Source organism: Buteo buteo, chromosome 5 (genome assembly GCF_964188355.1).
Source record: "Buteo buteo chromosome 5, bButBut1.hap1.1, whole genome shotgun sequence".
In the NCBI taxonomy this organism is placed as follows: Eukaryota; Metazoa; Chordata; class Aves; order Accipitriformes; family Accipitridae; genus Buteo; species Buteo buteo.
The window spans coordinates 21,378,043-21,403,438 of NC_134175.1; the positions used below are offsets into that span (position 1 = coordinate 21,378,043).

Consider the following 25,396-nt stretch of genomic DNA (forward strand, 5'->3'; position numbering starts at 1 on the left):
ATTCATTTCCATTTTGCCTCTCTTCGGGTCAAACCTTTTATTTTCTTCTATTAAAGCAGTGAACATGTAATCATGTGCATTTTCCACCTCTTAAATTTTGTCTGACACTGATTCTGACCCTTTGGTTTTAATTGCCCTGAGACAATCTTGAACTACATTTAAAAACACTCTGTGAAGCAAGCCCATGCTGTACATCTTAATTGTATTTTTCAAACTGCGGATTCCTGCTATCCAGTATTCAGATATACTTGAACTGCATCCTGAAATAGAGGTCTGTTGTTAACACCCACCTCCCCATCCTCCTCCAAAGTCTTTTTACAGAGCAGTATCTCTAGTTAATAAGAACACAATTCCAGTTCAGATGTGGAGTAGCTAGTAGACCGTTACCACTTCAATCCTCTCAGGAAAGAAGTGAGGGCAAGGCAGTGCATCTAGTTAAAGGCATTAGTTGTTCACTTTGTGCCTTTCTTCTATTATGATTTTCAAACATATACGCATCAGTATAACCAAATTAGGCTCACAAGCAATTAGATTAGCAGAATTTCAAAACTCGTGGCTTTTTATGACTGTATCTGTCTTGTCTCAGCCAAGAAGAATCAGTGTTATAATTCCATTTGGATAAAGGATGCTTACCACCTCCTCAACAATTTGTTCGCTGTTATCTCTATTGGTATGCATTTCCATACCCTTCTCCAATTTCTCCTCACTGGTTGCTAGCTGTGGGGGAAAACAGCAAGAGGCAGGACTAATAGGAGAGTTAAATTAACCCACTTTCACACTCCACCTTTAGTAAATCTGCACCTGAATAAAAGTCTTCAGTAGCCAGGAGGAAGAATCGAAGATAAAAATTGTTGCTCAAGAGAGGCAAACCTGTGACTGACTCCTCAGATAAAGGACATTGCAGGTGTCCCCTGCAATGATGCTCTAAGTCCATTTCCTCCCTTACTGTAGGGGAATGTCAGACCTAACGCTGCCCGATCCATATCTCTTTGGTGTAATTATTGGCTTAACCTTAGACCTTCCTCTCTCATACAAAAGAAGAAAGCACCTTGGCTTTGCAGAGATGGGGTGGAAATCCTCTACAGTGAAGCACTACTCTTGTTTCTGCCAGAAGAAACCTCATGCAGATAGTGGAATTAAGCTAGTCTAAAAATACAACTTCCAGCATCTTTTCTTTAACAGAGAAAGACACATCACTGCTGGAATTAAAAACCCAGCTTTACTGCCTGAAAGTTTTTTTATTTTTCCTGTATTTCATTCTGTGTCCAAAAATTCACCTGAAAAACTCAGACCTTTAACAGCCTGCTGTGATGACCATAATAAAAGCAAATTTGGGGCTTTTTCAATGCTAAATGAATAAAATTACTATTTCTTCTCTTTATTCTTGAAGTGTTCGGTAAGTTATTGTTAACCCAACTCACTGTGTTTGAAAACATTAAATCATTGTCCCCCATAAGTAAATGAAAACCATCCCAAAGAATTCACAGGACACTGCAACAGGAAAAAAAAAAGCAATAATTATTGTTATAGTGTACATTTGTATATTCTGGGGAATGCTGTAGGCAGTGTCCTTGTGTTTCCTAAAGTAATTATAAATACTTAAAGGGTATGTTGGAGGGGTTTGGTTTTTTTAATGTTGCAGTTTTAAATTTGCAAAATCTTTTTGGCGTGTGGCTTAGACTTGAATGTACGACTAAATGTTCCAAGTCAGGAAATAGAAGAAAATGCCATCATTAATTTTAGTTAACGTGCAACTATTGAGAGGAATCCTGAAATAAACCAGTTACTCCTACAACAGATACCCCACTCTGGAAAGAGCATGGTAATTTATGCTTGACAATGCAAAGTTAAATGCGGGTATTTTTCAGATTTATACCAGATAAATTGAGAGGCTATCATTTGTTTTCAGGTTATTGACCATTAATCTATCTGGTAAAACCTCAACCTTCTAATAAAAACACTGATCATATGTGAAGTGTCAATCAATGGAGACAGAGCCTATTAACAAGCTGAATGCTGTGTACCTAATTAGGTTTGGCTGAGCTAACTGCTTTCTGAACATGTCTTCCTGTGCTTCAGCTAGAAAGCCATCCTCAGGACACAGCTAGTTTTCTATTCCTGCTGTGCTGCCTTAATCTAGTAAACTTCTACCTCTAAACTTATTAAAATATTTTATTTCCTTAATTACAAGATGCTTGCTCCATTCTTCTGCAAGATCATCTACCCTGATTCCATCTCTGCATTCAAAGTTTTTAGATTTGGGCATATTCTAAGCATTAGTGAAACAGAATCAGAATCCATTTTGACTGTGAGTAAGTGGAGAGATCTGATCGCTGGAAAAGGAGCTGTGCTAGTTTGAGCTAAAGCCAGTAAGATATTCTTGTAAGCCTTCAGACATTGCTGGAGTAGAGATGACTTAGATATGGAAAAGGTGTTTGTCCAGATTAATAGTTTTTCCTATCAGAATTATTATAAACTGCCTTGAAGACATTAAGCATAGAATTACAATAGTTAGACCCAGTTCTATTTTCACCTAAATTCAAGGGAGCATCAGGTTTTGGATTTAGCTAACATGATAACATCATGCAGTCTAGATAGGAAAGTGGCACTGGGCTTTGATTCTTGGTGTCAGCAGAGTCTTCGAGTATTATAAACTAGGTGTTTTGGTCTTCTGTAAATGGTCATGACTTTACTTTCTATGCTGCATAACTTCATTTAAAATTCATTTTAAAGATTCCTATAAAAACTTGCCAAGGTCAGACTAAAACGGCATAGTCAGTTAAATGTGAGGCAGCTTCAAATAGTCTGCTGTCCAACTTTAAGTCTACTGTCATGGCTCAGAAGTTCTATGAAAGCAGTATCAATGGTTTCTGTTTAGTGTGGTGCACTGCTAGTTCAAGTGAGAAAACTGAGTAGCTGAAAACTAATAGTTATCTAATATTTTTAATCTTAAAAATTAGGAGGGAAAGATGACCAAAGAACTGGCTAAACAATGTTGTATTTAGTCTTGCAAAGATGAATGTACAGAGTGCTGCTATTACTTTCCGCGCATTCTCATGAAATCTCAAAGAACACATTGGTGGTTCAGGCTTTGTGTGTCTTGGGAAAAACAAGGAAAAAAGGTATTACATTTGAGTTTCTAAGTAGTGTTTTGTTTGTAAAACAAAGTGCCTTTTCTGGTAATAGGCACTACTCCAATTCCAGCACTGGCGCTGAAATTACATGTGTTACAATTACAATTTGGCATAAATTTATATGGTGCCAGTCAGCAGCTTTAAATGTAGGGTTTGCTTCCTATAAATCTAGAACAAAGATTTTGGTGGATTTGAAATTTAGCAAAATGTTAACATAAACAGAATAGTTATAAGAAAATTATGTAAACCTCTGCAAAAATATAAATACCCATGCTTTTGGATATATCACAATCTCCCTCTGTATCTAGTTCATATTATTTATTCTCTTATATGTATCCTTTTACTTAGAGTGGTATCTTTTTTTGTTTATTTTACTTTGAACTTTTAGGGGAAGGGGCCAGTGCTTAATTTATTTATAGAGAATAGGCTAGTACACGCAGCTCAATGTGTTTGGAGCCTCAACCACTGCTGCCTTGACAATATGTGTGGTAGCAGCTTCATTGTCCTGCTACCCTTGCCGATTCCAGTTAGACTTTTCCTACAGCTGATCTACAGGAGTGGTCCCCAAAACAGCAATGAAAAAATTCTACAAGGTGGCAAAACAAGAACAACTGGCTTCTAAATTTTAATGTTTTAACTAAATCCCCTCAGCACAGAAATAAAAAGTTTTTTCTTCACACAGAATTGTCATTATGAGTAAACTGGACTTAATTATTATAGGCTAATAATATGAACATGAGCAAATGAAGACAAAGCAAAGAGGCAATGTATTAAGGCAGACAGCACATAATTTCTGGAATATCTATGCTGCATACTTTTCTGCAACAGCTTCTGGCAGTTGAAAGCAATTAAACACCTTGCTGCTTACAATGAAATATACTTGGAAATTTTCTATGATGGCTTAAAGAAACTAAAAGTTAAAACAATTTTCTTGAAGGGGTGAGAGGGAAGGGGGCCTTTCTTCTTGTGCAAAGATCTCTATGGGAAAGAAAGCAAGCCATGCCATTTAATGATAGCTATGCATTACTGTTTAATTATAGATGTTGGCTTTACCTTTTATATTTTTCTCTTCCATTGTCATTAAAAAAATCTCTATTGAAACTGAAACCTGAGAAACAATACTAACTTTGATGTTTAATCCAGAGTTTATTGAAGTGAGCATATTAATTTTAGTAGATTTTGCATCAGCCATTTGGTATACTGCATTTCTTATAGAGCCACAAAATATTTGGGAGCTGTATACATATACTTCTCCGCATACTAGAGAGGCCTAAATGTTACTGTCAAATAGAGAAAGAAACAAAGTCATCTTGGTTCATACTGAAATCAGTGTGTATGAAGCATTTCATAAAAAAGCAGATTTGTTATGTTGTTATGGTGGTTGTTATGGTGTCACATACCTGGCAGAAATCAAGATTTTTTTTTTAATTTTTTTTTTTTTTTATTTGTTGGTAATGTGTATGCAATGTACCTAAAAAAGAAATAACAGGGCTTTCAAAATGCCTGGCTTCTAGCATCTAGGACTTTTCCACAAACAGCAGAATCTGGAAAAGATCTAAACGCTTGGTAGCCTCCACAGCAGGAAATATTCCCCCCTCCCCCCCTCCCCCAAACCCCCGCCATTCACACGCACACCAACTTCATGTCTTGCCATGCTCTATAACAAATGCTCTTGTCCTAATTTGGTGTATGGTCACGACCACATTTTTCAGTAATGATTGTGACATGCAAAGGACATGATTCAGCAAGACCCTAAAGCATGTGCCTCACTTGTAGCACATTTACATTCCCATTGATTTGAAAGGAGCTACTAAGCAACTGAGCTGAGGTAAATACTTGCCTGTGTAAATCCAGCAATATGTTTTAAACTCTTCAATTGGAGCCTGATAAAGGGTAAGTACCGTGTTCCTTTGTAAACTTGTTTTATCATCATTTTCAGGGAAAAAATTAAACCAAACAGACTTCCTTTAAGTTCACTAGGTGACTACTGGAAATGATTGCTTCAGGGTAATAGAAACCAAATAATTTTTTTTCAACATTCTCTTGGAACTCCACCAGCCACAAGCACAATGGGGGGTGGAGGGAGGAAAGCCTTACATCCTATTGTCTCCACAGGACTCACTGTTCCCTACTGAACATCAGTGTCAATTTTTCCAACGGCTTACAGATTTGTCGGATAGAAAGCGTCTTTCTGCCAAAGATAATGTATGTCTTTTGAGTGTATGGGTAAAGAAGAAAATTGTGTCACTCACATGTGGCTTGCTTGTTTTTTAAACACTTCAGTAATCATTCCCACCTTGCAGTTTGTGGATGCTTTGCAGTACTTAAGACTAAATTGTATTAAATCCTAACTTCAAACATCTCAACAAAGTAGTATTGCTATAGGTATCTCAAAATGATGCACAACAATTTTTGCATCTTTTTTAAAAAAAAACAGCGTTAAAATAAGTTCTCTAAAAAAGCTCTAGAGGTCAGCTTTTTTTGTGGGAGGTTTCTGGTGTCTGGTTTTGCTCCTCCTAGATCATGACAAAGTGAAACTAATGGAAAATATTTTTTGCCTCCTCTCTGAACTTATATTAACAACATGCTTTTTTCCAAAAACAGAAGAGAGTTTCAAGACCATATAAATATTATTGCTAAATCTTAAACCCCTGAAAATAAAGTCAGTCTAAAGCAAAAGAAGTCCATTGAGGAGAAGCTGTTTTTATTAGGGCATTAACTTCAGTGGACAGCAGCACTGCGAAAGGCCGTTCCAGCCTATGTTTGTTATGCAAGAATCAAAGAGGAAAGCATTCTCAAGCTGCCTCTTCCTGTATGATATTGAAGGAAAACTGTTTAAAAACTTAATTCTGGGAAGATTATTCCTCATCAGTATCTCAGGGACAGAAGGCATATATATTCTATGTCCTCTACATCACCAGGGCATGGCTGTCTGAGAGAGATGCTATGTAAAATAACAGTCAGTGGTTACAGACTTCAAAGGCCTGCAGTGAGAAGAGTGACCATGCAATAAAGAGAGGTAGATAGCTTAAGTTTTACATCTGAGCACTTATCAGCAACAGATTTGTTTTTCTTATTGATTCCTCTGTACTTGTCACTATTCAGTTACAATTCCAGCTAGGTAAGTGCTGCCACAGAGGAACCATCAGCACTAGTTTAAGTACTATGTTTCCTGACTTTCAAAAAAAAACTTCAGATGACAATTTGGTAATGTCCTAATACCAACATGACTTTTCTGGAGCTGCATTGGTGATAGCAGTAGGAGGAATTGGAGGGCAGAAGAAAAAGACATAGAAGGAAGACCACTTCAGAGGAGGAAATCTATTTTAGAGCATCTCCCAGATTGAATATGTTTGGATTTGTAGCATTTCAAGGCAATGGTCTATTGCGAACATCACTGTCCCTATCTTGCACACACGTCACCACCAGCACAGACAACAAATGCATATTTCTTCCACCACCATTAAAGAGAGAGACTGGTTTGGGGAAAAACAAAACAAAATGCACACACAACCAGGAGCCTGCTGTCAATCATTTCTCCTACTCTTCTATTACACTAAGATATTTTGGTGTCATAGACCATACAAAAAAAAAAAAAAATAAAAAAATCCACCCATAAGCCCCACCCCAGCACAACTTATTGAATACAGAAATAGTATGCTGCTCTTCTCTGGTCTAGCTAAAGAGTGGACGAGTTATTTACATTGGCAAATCTTTTCCAGTTGCTTCAACAGCTGGAAACTCAACAGATTAGGCTCTGTTGAAGTATACACTGTCAGAAAAGGACATGGCAGTGCTGTCCCCAGAAGGAACAGAATTGCTGGCCTGGTTTCCTACAAATGGAAACAAGAATGTCTGTCTCTCTGGGGCCTCTGCACAGATAAGACCATAAAATTAAGTCATGCTGAGGAAAAAGAAGGTGGGCTCCTTTTGCTAAGATTCTTGAAAATACAAACTACTGCTTTAAGAAGACTGAAACATCTCTGAAAAGGTTTCTGTGGCCAAGTAATTTTCACTACATCTGTCAGACTTTAGGAAAGGAGATTTTCTGAGGACAAGAGAGCAGAGTTGTGCGTTGTCTTTACTTAGATGGCATTATAACCCAAAATGGCTGGGTGACCTTGCTGGTGGTTCCGGCCAAAGGGCTGAACATGAGCCATAGCAAGACAGAAAGCTGTGGGATACCTGAGGAAGAACGGCTCTGGGTGCAATGAAGACAGAGATGTTTTGGGGCAATTCCATCTGCTTCTGCCAAATTCTCAAAGTCTTGTTATTTCCTCCTCACTCAGCTTTCTGAACGATTGCTGATCAGGTTCTATTAGCATGAAGACTGGCTCTCTGTCTTTTGCCCTCAGGAGATCATTGACTTTTGAAATGAATGCTGTTTGCAGTGCAACACAAGTGGCACAAAAAAAAAAAAAAAAAAAGTTGCAGTAATTTTAATGCACTACATCTTCCCCTGCAAAAATCACTTTTTTGTGCTTTAGTTTTAATTGTAATACAGAACTTATCAGCAATAACCTCAGCCTACTGCTGCTTCGCTATTCGCACTAACTGAGGCTTGTACACTGCACACATCTCAGTGCTCAACAGTTAAAATTTTTGTGCAGCAATTTGAAGTGTCCTCCTGTGACAATAGCAGCTCTGGTTTTAGAACTACTAGAGCAGTACCATAATATTGGTTTTACTAGCTCAAGGTTCAATTTCAATATGATAATAAATAAACCCCCCTGTTTAAACAGCTCCTTAAAAATACAGTAGTTTAAAAAAGAAACTGCATAGATAGCAATTATTCTTGCTGAGGGAAGTGACTATAGGCCATACAGTCTCTCCCTCCTCTAAATGAGGAAAAGAAGAGAGAAATTACAAGAACCAGAAACTGATGTCCTGAATGATGAAGCTGGCACTCAACATTGTGTAAGTGGACTGATCTGTTCTGTAATGTGTGCGTGCTGCTCTTAACAAGGGAGTGCGTGCAGCAGTTTCAGTCGCGTCATGGTTGGCTGTTCATTTTCTGATTCACTGCTGTTTAGAAGCTGCATAACCAAGTCTATTTTTGTCTAATTAGTGACAGCTGTGATACAGTATCTTCTGCGATAATGGGGCCAAAATTGGTATACTTCTCTTAGGGTAAGAAGTACAGATTACATTAAAACTGAAGCCACCTAGAAAAAACAGCAATGAATTCTTGTCATTCTTATGCTACGAATTTGACACACCCTGTAATATAAATAATGTTATCCCAGAATTACACTGTCCAAACTAAGTACTTTTCAGTCATTTGAGATAAACTTAAGTAAAACTCTGTGAGCTGATTTGGGGGTGAGAATTTCCCATAATCTGGCCTCTGTTTCACATGGGAATTGGGCAATGAGCCAGCCCAGCCCAGGTACATGTGAGCCAGAGAGCCGCAAGCAGCCTCTTTTCAAGTAACTGGCTTGTCTAAAATATTCTTATTCCAAGCTTTCTTGCAAATTATTAGTAAGTATTGACTTTAGTTGTAGCTTCTATTTGGTTTTAAGAAATAATGTCTTGAAGTTCATGTGTACAATTTTCTTCTTTTCATTATATATATTGATTTGCTAAAGTATATTATGTTGTGCTTCAGAAACTTATTCTCAGAATTCTAGTGAACTGGAAATTTGATAGATTACAGGCTTTCAAACTTCAGATTTCACTTGCAATTAATCGACTGGATTTCTCTCCCATATATTTAACATTTAATTAATAGAAAAGTAATCCTGAAAACGTGAATGAAATTACAGTGTTTACCCAGCTACAAAGACTTATACTAAACTACCTGCAAAGAACAGAGAAAGATTATTCTCTGAAGTAAATGCTGTTCAAAGTAAGGCTATGATTCCAACAACTGTGTTAAGGTACTAGGTTTAGGTAACTACATAAGTGGTCTGATAGCCAAAAGCTACTGTGAGGCTGTTTTGAGTGAGAACCACTAGCCACTCACTTTAATATATGAACAGGGCGAAGCACATTCATGGGTCATTTTTTTTCTTTTAAGAAATAGCTAAGAAACCTCAGCAGTAACTTATACTGAAAAACTATTCAGAAGTTATACAGATACACTCTTCACATGTTTAGAGAAAGCCACCTGTTGGAAGCAGTTTCACAAGCAGACATTTATTGAGAGATGGCACCATGATTAAATGAAAAAATAAATCAGTTCACTCCCAAGACCTTGAATTTTGCCCCTACCTGTCCAAAAGGCAGTAGTATTTGTTTTCTTTTTCAATTAATTTTCAGCCTTGAATTACGTCACTGCATGCTTGTGGAGCATTTTGGTATACATTCAATAATGTAAACCTGTTATAAAGAAGAGCTTTTGCTGTTCAACATTTTATTTTAAATATTCTTGGAATGCTCTGCTTTACCAACAAAAGGCATGAATTCAAACTCATTATTTTTCTCGGAGAAATCCACAATAATTTTATTAGAGCTACCATAGAGTCTCATCTGAGTTATATACCCTTCATATATATGGGAATTAATTTTCAGTTATATTTAGAAAGTGAGAGGTAAGTTATAAAAGAAGATAAGTTTATCTGACAGGGGTGGAAAGACATAAAAAGTGTGAGTGAAATCAAGCATTTTCAAACATAACTTTTTTCTTTTTTTCTTTTTTTTTTTTTTTCCACCCTCCCAATTTCAGGGATGACAAAACTGGCAAACTTCAAGTCTCAGACTGGTTTTCTTCCCCTGACTTTGACAGTCTGTTAGTTATCTCAGCAACGTTCGTCCAACCCAACCATTGCAGAAATGGCTGTATTTTCTCTCTGCTTGTTTACTGGCATTCCCACCCTTGAGTCTTCTCAGAGCTCTCTCAGTGCTCTAGTACCTGCCAACTACATCACCTGACACTTCAGCAAAGGTACATGACCATATGCCCTCTTCACAAGCAGTCTCACTAGTCCCGTGCTTGCTTAAGGAAATGCTTCAAAACTTCTCTTCCTTTTCTAAAGTATAATGGGATTTATTCATCACTGTATTACTCTATTCTTCTGCTACTATAGTTTGCTCTCAGTAGAGTTACTACTGGTTTACAGCAAGAGGCATCAAGTGAGGTTGCTAAGTCATGCAGCTGAAAAATAGCAATGAAACAGGCCTCCCTGTTTCTCTGCCTCCCTTCCTAGCTTCTACCTGTGCAACATCCGCATGGCCTGTCTCTCCATGTAATTTCACTGGTATTCATCTCTGATTTTCACATTTCTTGTCATTTAGATCATATTCTATGTGTCCCTATGCTTAATCTTTTTGTGTATCAGCTGAAGTTTACTCTCTTCTTTGTAGCTGTTTATGCTTAAATTCGCAATCCTACTTGTGTCATTAAAACTGTAATTACCATCCAACTGTGCAAAGCATTTTGGGGCAGCAACATGGAAAATAAAGCTGCAGCACCTAGTAGTACTGTCAAATGATTGTAGTTAAAGATTTGGAAATCGGTGTTTCCTAATGTCATTCATACTCCTCCTGGTGCCTCCTTATTTATTTTCTGTAGAAATGGGTGATTTTAACATGCCTTTACATCATGGAATACAGGTGGAACAAATACAAAAATGTAAATTATGGGGTAAAAACACAACTTCAGTGCATGCCAGCCTTTCAAAGCCAAGGTCATGTACTTTTAACATTTATGGCACCCTGAAGGCCACCATCCTACTGCTCCCTCCAATTCCCATTTATGTAATTATCAGGCATGGAAGGATAAACACAGCTAAGTTTAAGTTAACTCTTTCCCTAAACTGTGGGCCAGTAATCAATAATTCTGATTTTGAGAGCCTTTTTGTTGATTTTAGATTTTGCTGCTGGTAAAGTTGATTTAAAGAAAAGCAAACAAAACACCCATTTCATAATTTGCTTTATTTCTGCAAACAATATCTTTGTTTTCACTGCCAGTGCATCTTCTTGTTTCCTGTCTTCTCTGTAGGTGTCCCTTTGAGGCTTTGGATCCATGACAAAGAAGGGATGAGGCTCTATGACATCCCTGCTCATCCATTCAAGCTTAAGTTACTAAAGCATGTCCACAGTAGCTCATATTGGCTCCCCTTTCCACTAGTGAAATTTCATAGATGATTAGTCCCTCCTGAGGTGTTCAAAACAGGTAGCCAGTAACTTAAGGATGTCTTGGCTTCCTGATTCTGCCTGCTGACAATGAAGGAATTTAAGTTTAAAACTTGTCATTTCCACTTCTATGTACAACAGAGGTGAAAGAAATGGGGAACTTCACTCCAGCTGCCTACTAAAATCCAGCTTTAGAAGAGCTAAGCTTGTATTACTCAGCTAAGTCTAGGTCATTTATAGGCTGCCAATCACCAAACTAGTGGTTAAAATTTGGCAGAGACTGACATAAAAGGTACTGACCTTCATTTTCTTACTTTAATCTGCTCATTGATTCTTTCAAATAATGTTGGGGACAGTATCATTAAATTTTTCCATTCTGTTTGAGAATAGGGCATAAAACAAATTCCTCAGCATCTAAAGGGATTACATTAAAGTCAATATTTCCTCTTTGGTCAGGTGGGTCAGTTTTGGAATTGATCCAGTTTGCTTTCATAAGTGTAAGCCTTTAGAGGAATTTTCAGTTTACCCCACCCAGCCAGCTAGCACAGCTTTGTTTAATGTTTTGAACCCTGCTTGGCTCCAGCAGAGAATGTCCTGTATTTATTGATACAGAGCTCTTCTATGGATATGACCATAAGTTCTTTGTGCTCAGCAATGTCACCCCAGTCATGTGCTGAAGGAAGGAACGGACTGGCCTTTCCCTCCCATCATATCCTTTGGTATGAAGATGAGATCTTTCTGCAATCAGTGTGTACAGAAAAGATGTCTAATGCAAACAGGTGTTTTCAACAGGCAGGAAGGAAGGGAGACAAATACATAAACCCGAGTCTGCAAGAGAGGAAGAAGGCTGTGACACGCTGTCCTTACTTTCTAATATCTTCCATTACGAATCTTATCCCAGCCCTGCTACCAGCAGATCCCATGTATCTTAGATCCAATGAACGGGCTTTTGGCTGCTTTAGACAGTAGGACTGGCAAGTTACGTTTAAAACAAATAATAACAAAACAAAGGGAGAGTCATTTAATAAAGTTTGCCCAGCAAGAGCTTTCCTGTGGATAAGCTATACTCGCATTTGCTAGCTTTGCAAAATTAACCAAAGGTCTACGAGTCATATTGGCTTTTTTCCATATTGCAGAAAAAAGCTTTGCGTGGATTAAATACTTCACTTGTTGCTGCAGCATCACGCCCTTTTGCTTATGGCCTTTGATAGTTGTGTAACCTTAAGTCTAGAGCCGATGAAAAAGGTTTTAATTTTTTTCACTAAAAATGTCACCTTGTGTTTAAAAACAAAACCAAAAAGCCTAGCCCTCTCCCACAAAGAAACCAACTCAAAAGCTTCTGAAACAAAGACCTTTAAAATCTATATCTTGTTCTGGCATGTTAAAAAAAAAATAATAATTATGGGCTTCTGTTTAAACTAATTTCCTGCCAGTATTTACACTAGTACCACATTTAAAATTATGCAGACTGTGTCACTGACATCAATATTATTGCTTCAAAACCTACACATAATTACATGTTTATATACTGTCCAAACAGAGGGATATGTACATGTTGTTGTAAGAGAATAAGAGTAAGAATTGTTTTTAAAAACAAAACAAAAAAACGCAGATGGATTTCCCTTTTTGTCCTACCTTTTGAGTAAAGGGACTTTCAAATTATACATTCTAGTTGGTGCAAAACTGGTCAGATCTACTTTGAATTATCGTTGGAATTTTTCCAGCTGAAACTAATTAGAACTAACTGAACAAATCTGCCAAGCAAAGGCTTAAACAAGATCACCCAGTTTAGCAGGAATGTGAAAAAAGCATATATAGTCTCTACTAAAAGTACCATTTTCATACACAGCCTTGGAGTTAAATAAACTTGGGCTTTAAATTCATTGCAAACAAGTCAGGTAGTTCTGAGGCAGTGAAATCCCCCAGAAGACATCACTGCCTATTTCCAAGCATGACCTTTAAACACAGAATCGCTTCTTGCTTGCCGTGATACTTAAGCTCACCCTGATGCTTAAACACCTTCACTTATGTCCTTGCCATAAGCAAAGTTTCTGCTGCTTCAGTGCCCAATTTCTGTGCCTTTATATAGCCTGGGAATGAGTATGTATCAAACTACTGAATAGTGGAAGTACAAGTAAATCTGTACGATACAACTAATGACATTCGGTTATATAATAAGTACATCAGTAAATTCAAAGCAGAAGAGACAACTGTCAACAGGTTGTATTTTGAGATCCAGATTAGGAATGAATGTAATGAAAGAAAATGTATTCTATATGATTCCTTGATATTTCACTTCAGCAGCTCTTGTTAGTGCACTTCTGAGCAAAGCCCCCTGTAGTAAAGCTCTTTCACTCCTAACGAATTTGGTAAAATCTGTCTGCTTGGCAAGTTGGCATTGACAATAGCTGTGCCCTGTTAGCCATTCTCTACCTCCTCCAGGTTAATTCTCCCACTTGCTATCTCCATGAATCTCTTTAGCAAGCTGAATAATACTTGTTGGCCATTGTCAACTAAGAAATGACATTTCTGAGTTTTATTCAGGCTCTCAAAATAAGTAAAAGGCAAGGACAGAAGCTCAAAAAATGTTTTAAAGAACAGGAAAGAAAATATATGTGTAACATATACACCACAAACCCAGCTATGCTGGCATTCAAACTACCCTAAATGCTGATTAAATCTTTGGACAAGATGATTCAAATAAAGGAGGAAGTTGATGTTTCAAGCCATTATCTTGGCTTTTTCTTGAGACAGCAATATTTCAAAAGTAAGAAAATTAAGTTGTGTTCTTCAATCAAAAAAGTTGAATTTGCCAGAGGGGTACAAAACTTAATTTTGGCAACAAATAGTGACATTTTCCTCCCATTTAAACAGCAGAAGATGTGTGCACAACTTCAACTACTAGTTTTCTAAATTAATTTCTCTCAGTTAAAATATTTTTCAGTATTATTATTCCTACTCTCCAAAGAATACTCACAAGACTCTTGCTTCTGCTTACAGTCAGAGGCAGTATCAGGATATGACAACTAAACCCATGTGCAAAATTACTAACTGGGTGTAAGAACACAAGTGGAGCAAAACCTAAATTCTCCTTTTTTTCTTTTTTTTTCTTTTCTTTTCTTTTTTTTTTTTATTACTAGCGAGGGAAAAGTTGCTTCTAAACAAACTACTTTTGTGTATGCATGTCAACCTTAAAGAACTCAGCGTACGAGATCTATCAATCTCTGTCCAATCTCACACACCTATTCTTTAGGCCTGCATCTCACAACTGAAGCACAACACTACATCCTGTCTCTTCCGTTACCGTTTTCTGTGCCAACACAGCTAGTTGACCTGAACTAGGGCCTGCTGACCAAACGCATCAGGTCCACAGGGTACTGGGAAGAGGTCAGAGCACTGTACTGGAGCTGGAGATGTGCCTCTAGACAGGACCCCACCTTGAGATGAGGCCTGCTGGAAGCTAGTCTGCTCTTGCAGCATTATACTCCAAGCCCTTTTATACTGGTAGGATATATTCCCTTCCTGCAGCCCAGTGTATGAGCATGTACTGTGCAGTGTTACTCAGCAAGTAAGTGCCTTGTGAAAGGGGGGGGGGGAAGACAGCTCTGCTCTAGAAGTATAGTAACATAGCGTTCTGTTTGAAGCTTGAAAAGTCAGTCTGGATTTGTTGCATGCATTTGTGTTATCTCAAGCTGTCAGCACTCTTGCGGTGCTGGCTACCCTGCTCTGTTGTACCAGCTTCCCTGCAGCATGGAAAGTTGTTCCACATGCTTTACAGGGAAGGATACTTCCCAGCTGCATGCTTTTCATAGTAATGCCTGATTTAATAGTTTTTGTTCTGGGTTTCTGAAACTGAGGTATAGAAACTCGTACTTTCTTTAAGTATTGATGCGTAGGCAGTTCTTGTACTAAAATACATGGTTAAAACTACAGAGAAGTAACCTAACTGCAAGATACAATGTACAACTATAGGGAAAATATTCTAGATACAACCAAGCTTTTCAATATATCAAGAGAAAGCCATCAGCAGACTAACTGGGAAGGTTATAGCCTAACTCAGAGTACAAATGAGGCTCTCATTTCTTAACAGGAAAGGATGCCCTATCTCATAGTGCTGGCAAGCCTATTAATGGTCCCTTCTGGCTTTAAAACACACAGATATGTGTAAGAGTGTGTAACAGCTGGAGAGGAGGAGGACTTCTCCTGCATAGAGAAGTCACTAATATAAAGATTATTTTTTTAACCGGTATACCTTGTTTGGGTGAATCTCTGGAAAGTAGCTATGTAGCATGAGTACCTCCACAATAAGGCAAAGTTGCCTTCAGAAAAGCTTCCTTACCCACCTACTTGAATTTTCTAAGTTTTCTAAATACAGTAAAAATAGTACAAAATCAATCAAGCCTGAAATTTTAAAGGACCTTTCTGTATTAAACATCTTAATTTCAGTTCATCCATTGCTGTCCTCTTACTGGAGTTCTTGATTTTGGTTTTTTATGAGATTTTTACATTATTTGAATTTTACTCAGAAAAGCTAACAAACCCCAGATGCTCTATTTTATTACTGTGTACAATTCACTCAGAATAAACTGAAAGAAGAAGATACAAAACTGTACTTTTTTTTACATTCTTTGCACTCAGTGGTTTCGTTCTAGACCAAACAGCAAAACAAATAAGTCACACCTAGAGATCAACAGTGGGTATTGTGGTAGATATCTAATGACCAATGTCAAAATCAGATCTGTATTTTATTTGCTGTACAAAAATTTGGAAAGATGAAGGACCTGCTTTGAGTCAGAAATCATTCAAGTTAATGTACAAATGATCTGGTGCGACAGTTTGGTATAGAACCTTATAACCACTTTAATAGTCCCTAAAACTTGAGCTGAGCAAAGGTTGTCAAATTTTTGGACTAGTGTTGTTTGTATTCTAGATTTTGGTAAGATATTTGGGGGAAAAAAAATGAGTGAGGGAATGTAGGTGTTATTTTTTTTCCCCCTCAAAATACATACTAAAGAGAGAAAAATATGCTGGAGGAGATTGGAAATTAGAAAGTCTGTCACTGGGACATGAAAATGATGGGGAGGGGGGAGGGAGTAATTGGAAAAGTCTAGTAAAGATTCAGCATCACATACCCAAAGATTGGTGTAGCATAATGCACAAAGCTGATGCGGTCTTAGCACTAGAACTGTTCAATAGGACTACATGTCTTTATCAGTTTGTTACATTACCTGCATTATAATGAATATTCATCTTATCTAGAACAGTTTACTCTGGTTTTCTTTTGTACTGGGACTTCAATTTTATGTTTACATGGGTTTTGGAGTCTAACAGATAACAACTTTCTTTTGGTTTCTAAGCAAACACTATTGATCCTTTAAATTTTTAGTATTTTAAACTGGTTTTGTTTTCTAGGGATATGTTACCAAGCAAAAATTCACATAATGATTTTGGGAGGCTATTGGGGTAGATAACCATGGGGTAAGGCTTGGATTGAGATAGGACGATGGATAGGATGGGATTCTGCCTCTGCCAGGCCAGACTTAGGGTAGTGCTGGTATGAATCATCTGGTTTGACAAAGGAACAAGTTTAGGAAGGATTAGGTGAATTAGTTCAGTTCAGTAATATAGAAGTCTGAAAGAAAAAATGCATGCCTCCTTAACAAATAGGGGGGAGGTTGGTTTGCTTGTAGATTGAAGCCTGCTATGGAAACATCAAGTTATTTTTGGAGGAAAATGTGGTGAAAATTGTATGCAAATTTCTCAGAAAGAAAAATGAAATGGCCTAAAATTTATTTGAAATGTTCCTACAACCGCTCTTCAGCCTTTGAACAAACTTTCTAAAAACAACCATTACAAAATAAGCTGGTTTATTTTAAAATAGTAGTTGATGTGAAGTACTTCTATATATGGTAGCTCTTGCGTTATAAACCAAGATGTCTACAGATCCTGTGTCGTTCCATTAAGGGTTTTAATTTACGCAAGGTATTACTTTTTTTTTTAGTTCTATAGCTGTTGTCTAGGAATCAAGTGTGCTGTGATGACGGGCTCCACCTCGAAGAGGGGGGATGTTCATTAATAGTCTAGATGATAAACAGGTTTTCTTTTATTTCATGGGGAAGCCCGACAGGATTTTCTGGAGTTAAATAAACGGGGGGTAATACGCCTCTCGTTCTCGGAAGGGCATCGCCATCCCACAGCCAAGCTCTACCCACGAAATCCCCCCCTCCGCCCGAAAGACCTTCTTCCGCAGGCCAGCGGGAGCCCAAGCAGCTCCGCGGCTGCCGACGCGGCAGCGAAGGCCCGGCCCCGACTCCAGCGGCAGGCCCGGCCGGCTCTCCGCCGAGCGGCCGGCTGTGCGCCAGCGCAGCGGCCCAGGCCGCCCTTCGCCCGAGCGGCCAACGGCGCCGGGGCACGGCCGGCGGCTCCGCTTCCCGCCGCCCGCCCGGGGAGCCGCAAGGCTCTTGGCCGGGGGCTGGCCCGGGCCCCGCGGCCGTTGTGCGGCAGGCGACGCCGCGGCAGCGCCTGGCGCGAGCGCTCGCCTGGGCAGATGGCGCGGGCGGCACGGCTACCGCCGGCGGCACGGCTACCGCCGGGGCTGCCCGCAGCCCGGGGCCCGCCGCCCTCCTGCCCCGGGGCTGCGTCCCGCGTCCCGCGTCCCGCCCCGGCCGCGCAGCCGGCTCCCATCGCTTGAGTGATGAGCGCAAGCCGCCGCAGGGAGGGGAGGGGGTGTGCGGGGGGGCAGACACCCGCTACGCCATTTTCGTAGTCCGTGGTGGAGCGGGGGAGGGGGCAGTGAGGCGGCGGGGGGGAGGGGAGGAAATGGCTCCGCATTGGGTAAAGCGGGCTGCGGGGACGCGTGTGTAGTCCGATCTGTATGGTGCGTAGGGGTGAGTGTGGAGAGCGCGCTAGAGCTTGGCGTAGCCGTGCTTGGTGAATAGCGTATCGGTGGCGGCGGCAGGAGCTGCAGGAGGAGGAGGAGGAGGCGCCGCGGCGGTTTGGTACCGAGCGGAGAGGGAGATGCACACGGCACTCGAGTGAGGTAGCTATAAAACCCCATTTGTTTACATTCCCTCCCCCACAACCGGCCGGCGCTGCGGTGAGGGTGGCGGCTGGCCCCGGGCTGGCGGCGGGGGGCGGGGGGTGGGGGGGCGAACGAGGAGAAAGGAGCCGGTGACGGTCGGCATTAACGGACACCACCTTCCCCGGGATGCGGAGCGGCACGCGGGGGACACGGCGGCGCGGCCGCTTCATCACGTGGCGGCGGCGAGACCCGTCGCCGGGCCTGGGGCTTCGCGGGTGGGCGAGGTTGGCCGGCGGGGGTCCGGGGGGCGCGCGGGGGGAGGGGGGGGGGCGCTGTGCCCGGCTCTCCCCCACCCCCCCGCTCCCCGGCAGCGGAGCACGAGGCGCCGCCGCGGCCCCGGCGCATCCCCCCACCCCCTTTCTTCTTCTTCCTCCTCCTGCTCGTGAGTCGACCATGCGGCAGGTAAATCCTCCCCGCCCCCCTCACCCTTCTTAACGAGGGGACTGGGACGTGGCGGCGGCTACGGGGCTGTAACTGCCCTCGCCGTTTTGGGCGGAGAGAGAAAAGGAGGGGGCGGCAGGATGCGGCGGTTGGGCGGGGGGCGCCGCGGGCTCCCGCTGCGACCTGCGAGCGCGCGTGGCCGGCGCGGCGGCCGGCCTGGGGTCGGCTCTGTCCGGGAGGCTGCTCTCCGCCTCGCGGGTCCGGCCTGCACGTAACGCTCCTTGGCGTCTGCTCTCCCATTTCCCTCTCGCCCCCTTCCTGTTGGGAGTGCCCCGTCCCCGCGGAGGCGTCTCTGCGCGGCCACGTGGAGGCCCCGAGTGTAGGTGGAAGGTGGCGTCCCTTCCCGTTCCGCGCAGGGAGCTGCGAAGAAAGGCTCGCGTAGCGGGCGGGGGGGGGGTGAGCGAGCTTCGGTGGTGTGTCCGTGAGGGGCTCTCGCAGTATTTTGCCATATTTGTTCGGGGGGCGATACGGTGGCGGATGATGAACAAGCCACGCGATTAAATCTTGCTTGGCTTGGCTTGAGGTTCCGAGGTAGCGTTAACAACCGCAGAAATTGCGCTCAGGCTGTAACCTGCATGTAACCTTAAACAAAGCTAAGAGAGGGTCAGGAGATTTTGTCGCTGGCTGTAGGATACTGTACGCAGAAATCATGAGTGAAAGGAATTGATTTCACTGCTCTCCACTATTTCTACTGCATATGCTGCATCCTTTGGAAACATATACTTAACGTTGAAACTTTGCAATAAAATTACTCTTTAAAATCTTTAGTTATCTTTGTCTTTTTTGGGGGGCTTCTGTAGGAGTGTTCGTACCTGCCAGCTCTTCAGCTCTTGCCTCTGAGCAGGAGTTGCCCGAGTTAGAAACATTTCTGGTTTCTAGCACTCTAAACACTGTATGTCTTCAAGTAACAATTGTCTTTTTTTTTTTTTAATTAAGATTGGATATGGTACGGTAATACTGAGGGAACCAGTGATCCCTGAAGCCTGATACAGTATTGAGAAATGCACGCTGGAAGGCCTGGTTAGTTTTCAGAAGTGTGGAAGCAATTGCTGTCTAGTTAACAAAAGGAATTCCTGGGGTGTTCCAGCTGGTACGTTCTAGTGTCCCTTTGGGTGGTAGTAACTGATACAATGACATAAAAATAGAAAACTTCTTTCTGTACAAAACAGGCTTCCTATTAGGTTTCAAAAATTCTAGTTTAACAGAGAATGCATTTGGATTTTTCTTCACTTGAGAATGTGCTTTCCATTAGATGTGTAGGGGAATAGGTATTCTGTGTGGACTGGTGAGGCATACTACTCAACTCCAAAGCAATGGTTACTTTTTATGCTATTACTCTGGTATGATAATGTAAGAAAACAACGTGAAAAAGTTCTCTGGTTCCCAAAAACATTGAGACCAGCTTGACTATTGACTTCCCTAACTAGATTTTTATTAAAATAACTGTTAAAATAGAATTGGTGGTATTGTCCTGCAGCACTTCTTTTTAAGCTGCTTTCAACGCTTACATACTTTTGAGGAAAAACGGATGCAGCCATGCAATCTATTTCTAAAAGAGAATAGGGCCTACATATAGACTGAATTAATTGTGTATGTTTTATGAGATTAATGGTGGCAGTTCCGTAGGGGGATGTGCCTTAGTGTCCACAGAAGGTGGATGTAGAAGGGTCATACACAATTGCCTATCTGGAATAAACAACATGAAAGGAGATTCTAACTACATTAAAAAAAAAATCTCCAAAATAATGAGGTTTGTTTTAATTAATATTCCTTGCTTTCATGTAGGTCTTTTTGCTTTCCAGGTTGACTTAAGTAAAAACCAGGTGCTAAGTTTGGAGTAGGTATCCAGTCATAAAACGTGTAATTACAGAAAAGTTGTTGTTTAAAATGGCACAAATATGCTCACAGGTTTAGTGGTCTTAATGTTTGTTTCTCCCATTAGAAGAAAAAAAAAATAATCTAGTGAAATTGGATCCTCAGGGTAATTCAGGTATGTTCCAGAAAGTTTACTTTACGTTAAAAAGCACAGATCCTGGTGCTGACCTTCGTCTACTACAGTGCTTGGAAATACTCCTTTTTAATTAGTGATCTCAGAGTAAGCTTGATGTGACGTTGTAACGGTATCCATCTTGTAGAGTTGTATCATGAAAAGTCAGTGGGAGGTGATGAGTGCATATGGTACTTAGGCCTTATATGTTAAATAAACCATTCCTTTTGAATATTCAGTAGAAAACCTTTGTAAGATACATACTTTCTGTGTAGTTTGACTTACACAAGTAAGATAAATGTATACACATGGAAAAATGAATATATCCAACCTGGCATAGATTTCCTTTGTGGTCTTTGCCAAGTAAGTCAAGCAACTGTAATTTAGATACTTCGTGATAAGTTTTCTGCAAAGCAATGGCTGAGTCAAGTAGGAAGAAACTTTTAAGTAGTGCCCAGATCACATGGACTTCAAGCTTAGGTGTATATAGTCCCAAAGGTATGTTTGGACTTGTTTGCTTTGGCTGTCCAGTTTTAACGTAATTTGATATGATTGTGTTTATTGTAATGACTGTTATTCCTGTCTCTGTCACAGTTTTTACAGAAATGGAAGTTTATTTTAAACGTATGATGGGCACTTGGTGAATCAGTGATAAGATAAATCAGTCTGGATTTGGAAAACAGTTACATGTTTTTATCAGATGGAATTACTGAATTAAAACTACATAAGCTGCCTGAAAGCTAAGCTTCATGAAAGTTTTCCTGTAAGTTAGGATTTGGTCCTTAACTGTGGTGAAACTTAGTGGAAAGATCGTGGCACCTTTACAAACTATTCTACGGAATCAGGGATGGACAGGCGTAACTGCATGTGTCAACAATGAAAACAAATAGCAGAACAAGAAAACACCATTCCATTTTCTTCACAGTTTGACTATCAACTGTCAGAACATGTGGTATTTTATAGCATGTTTTCAGAACTGTCAAATGAATGTACCCTGACTTTTTTCTTGACACATTTAAAAATGTTGGTAGAAGTTTCAGAGAATGAAAGCTTAATCACAGTTCTTCTGTTCCTTGTGTAGGTATGCTTTTCACAGAATTAAGCTTTAGGTGCAGGGAGAGTTTTGTGAACACCAAGAATTTGTGCCTTTCAGGAAGCAATTTCTGTTGTCCTAATGTGAAGAAAATCAATATAACTTCCTGTTTTTCTGTGGGAGTCACAACTTAATTTAGAGAGCGTTTAAAACAATTATCATATGAAGACTATTCATCTTTGGGGTGGGCTACTGACGTTATCTTAAATGAGAACTAGTAATTTTAGCTTGCTGATAAAGGCCTGAAGTAACACCTGATGCAGAAAGAATTTAGATTGGGTTTAGGTCATTTTGAAATGGCAACTGAGATATTATTTGAAATACACCTAATAAAGTCTGGTAAGGAAATACGTACCAATTAGGCAAAGCTAAAAAAACCCAAACTTTCTAAGTTTCAAAAAATGACTGAAATGTTGGAAACCATGTCCTGCCTACATTGTAATCTAAAGGAAAGAAAGGTATGCGCTGCATCAGTCCACCTGTTCATAATATTTTATGTGCTATTGCATCAGTGCCATTTCTCCAGGTTTTTTAAAGTGATAGGAATCTGAGGAGTAAAGAAGTTAAAAAAAATAGTTGTTTGAAGTCACTTGTGCTTTGTTACCTCTCGTGATAATCCAAATCCTTTACAGGTTTTAATACCCAAAAAGCTGGAAGCCAGCATGAAAGACTGGGAAGATGATGGTTTCCTGATGTCGGTCTCAAAAGCTTATGACAAGAAGGGATGTTGAAATTCTATGTAGGGTGTTGTAACCATGCTGGGGGATACAGTTCATTACACTGGAAATGTTCTCATCTCCTGGGTATCACATTGTGCTGCCTCATCTTCTCTCTTTCCGTTTTCTGACTTTGTCAGTTGCTGCAGAGGAGGAATGACTCAGCTGTTGTCTTTTCTCTCAGCTTTTGATGACCTAGGAGCTTCTTTCTCATCTGACTATCACCTTTTCTATAGCTTGCTTTCCAAAGCAGTAGGATGAGAGTGAAGAAAATCTGCTGGTTTTACTAATGCAGAATTAGACTGCTACTAAAACAGATGGAGCTATTACAGAATTTATACTGCATTGTCTATTGGAGGGCCTGAATGTATGTATATTTGTCCATTACTGCTGTTCTGAACAACATGAGCAGAGTAAGAAATACTCCTGAACAAATCTTGAACATCAGCAAAATGAACCTAGCAAGCTATGGATCAGTTTGCTTGTGTTTATTAGAAATTTTTGGTAGTGAAAACTAATAAAATCAATCTCCAGGTTTGGTTTTAGGGGGTTTTCTTTGGGCTTGGTTTTGTTTTTTTTATTTGGGTGGGTTTGGGGCTTGGTTTTTTTGAAGAGCAGTCCTAACAGAAATCTTGTTTCCACTTGTGAGGAGTACATCTGTAGTCTTATGATGAAGCTTGCTGTAGAAACTTACCCCTCTTTTTCTTCTGTGTTGGCAGTCACATCATCTCAGTATTAAACAAAGTATCAAGTATGCACAAAATGTGGAACATTAACTAGAGAGGAGTTAGAGCTCTATAGCTTCTGAACTGTTAATAGGTACAGAAAATTGTATTCTGTAAGCATTCAGTTTGGTGCTTAAGTGACAAAGAGACTTACTTTTGAAGTCACTGATACTAGGTAGCTAAATCGATCTAGAATTGAGATAAAGTCTGCATAATACTGGAAGTTAATGAATAGCTATGATCATGTCTGAAACTCATTAATCAAATGAGGTCCTGTGTTTAGTCTTTTTTGTAAGATAAAATGCATATGTGAGATAGAAAGCCCTTCAGATTAAGAATGTACGAAGGAAGTTTTATGCAGGATTGCAGGATTTGCATAAAATTGTAAATATACACAACAGAGGCTTTGTGCAGTGTTTCTGCATGTAGGTTATAAATGCTTTAGAAATAGTTTCCAATCACAGCTCCTAGTAAAGACCACTGTAATAAAATGTGAATTCTAAATAGATGCTGTCATACAGTTTATATGTAAAGATAGATATCTCAAGATTACCTACCTGACTTGTACCACATCCATAAATTGATCTTTGTGCATTTTTATTACAGCTGCATTTTTATTACTGCAGTGTGATGGTTATTAATGGACAAAAACAATACCTTGAATTCTGAAGGATAACTGTAAATGATAATTGATTTACAGCTGGTGATTGGATATCTATAAATAGTTCCTCTTCTAACCCAGCTGATTGCTGATGATAGTGTGCAGCCATACTTAGGTTGGAGTATCAAAGCAAAACAAAGGAAAAAATGCATGTAATCTCCCAAGTAGTCTCCTTGAATGGGCGTTACTCAATGTGATTCTTGATGTGGATATTTTCTGAGTAATATTTTTATCTTTGTTATATTGATTTGCATTTTAAGTAGGACTGAGTAGCACTGTATCCCAGGATGACTGGTTCTAAGGTTGTTCATGGTAGTAACCATATGTCATTTGTACAGCTGTAAGTTGAGTTTAACTCGCCTTGCAAAATAATTAATAATACCACAACTGATGTTTCCTGTAAGGGGGAATAGTGAGTAGGTATGCAACTAAGTCTGATTTTGCCACTGTAGGCACTACTTCATTCATATCATATACAGAGCAGTCAGGTAAAGAAGAGCTTCTTTACCATCAAGTGGAATATCATACTCTTATGTTTTAACTGATGATTATATTACTTCTCAAGGCTCTATGCAATTTCTGTAATCCATTCCTGTAAAGAAAGAGCTCTTTTCATCAGGGCTGCACTACCTTGACAAGTACTCTCACTCCATGAAATGCAAGCCATATCATTTAGGCTACATTTATTGGCTAGTTCTATCTGCAGAACATAGAAGCATTTTATTTATTGCTGACCTGAATGTCTGGCTATAGAAGACAATATCTCAGCCTAAAATTACAATTCTAAATTGTACTAACTTACAATAAATCTTAAGAAATATGCTACTTGGCTGCAGTCCAAATAATGTGGTAGACTTGCATCGCTACATTTTTATGCTAAAAATAAAATATTCCCATTTATTTGATGTCTCATATGATATGTAAACAGGATGGACTTTCTGTCATTCCTGTTCTGAACTGCATTTGAGGCAATTGTCTAGCAGAGACGTATTATATTAACAGTGCTTGAATTGTCCAGTTGCTCTCAAGACTTGTACCATATATTCAGTAAATATACAGTAGTTGCAGCAGGATGTATATACAAAATTTAGCTTTTTATTGTAATATGCCCATAGCTAATTTCTTAATGCTTGTAATATATTCTAGACTTTTATTTTGTTAGCATGTTATCAAAGCAAAACAGCCTAAATTTCCTCCCATGCTAAAACTTTTTTTTTTACACAGTTACTGTCTCTGTACTATGGGTAAGAGATCAAGTTTTGTAAAGTGTGTAGTCTAAATTTATGCATCTGCATCTTGCAGAGTAAGGTACAGAGTCCCAGGAGAAGTTCATTTTTAGTGGCTCTGGGCAAAAATTCTCATGCTGGCTTTTGCTAACTATGTATGTTCAATAGTAGGGAGAGGAATGTGAGGGTTTTATGCCGACTCTTAAAAGAATGGATTAAGATGAGATGCTTTACTAAGAATGCATCAATTATAGCA

At 39.8% G+C, this 25,396-nt stretch overlaps 1 protein-coding gene across 7 annotated transcripts in view; it reads left to right on the forward strand.

The window, feature by feature from the left end:
* SLC39A10 (solute carrier family 39 member 10) overlaps window positions 1–25,396 on the forward strand; it is a 133,107-nt gene that overhangs the window by 71,485 nt on the left and 36,226 nt on the right. For 5 of the 7 annotated variants that reach the window (XR_012650423.1, XM_075028026.1, XM_075028031.1 and 2 more), the window contains exon 1: window positions 18,024–18,249. The exons of the other annotated variants lie outside the window; for them this stretch is intronic. The gene's annotated coding sequence lies outside the window, so the exon portion shown is untranslated. Of the gene's footprint in view, window positions 1–18,023; window positions 18,250–25,396 lie in introns of those variants that run through there. 7 annotated transcript variants of the gene reach the window in all.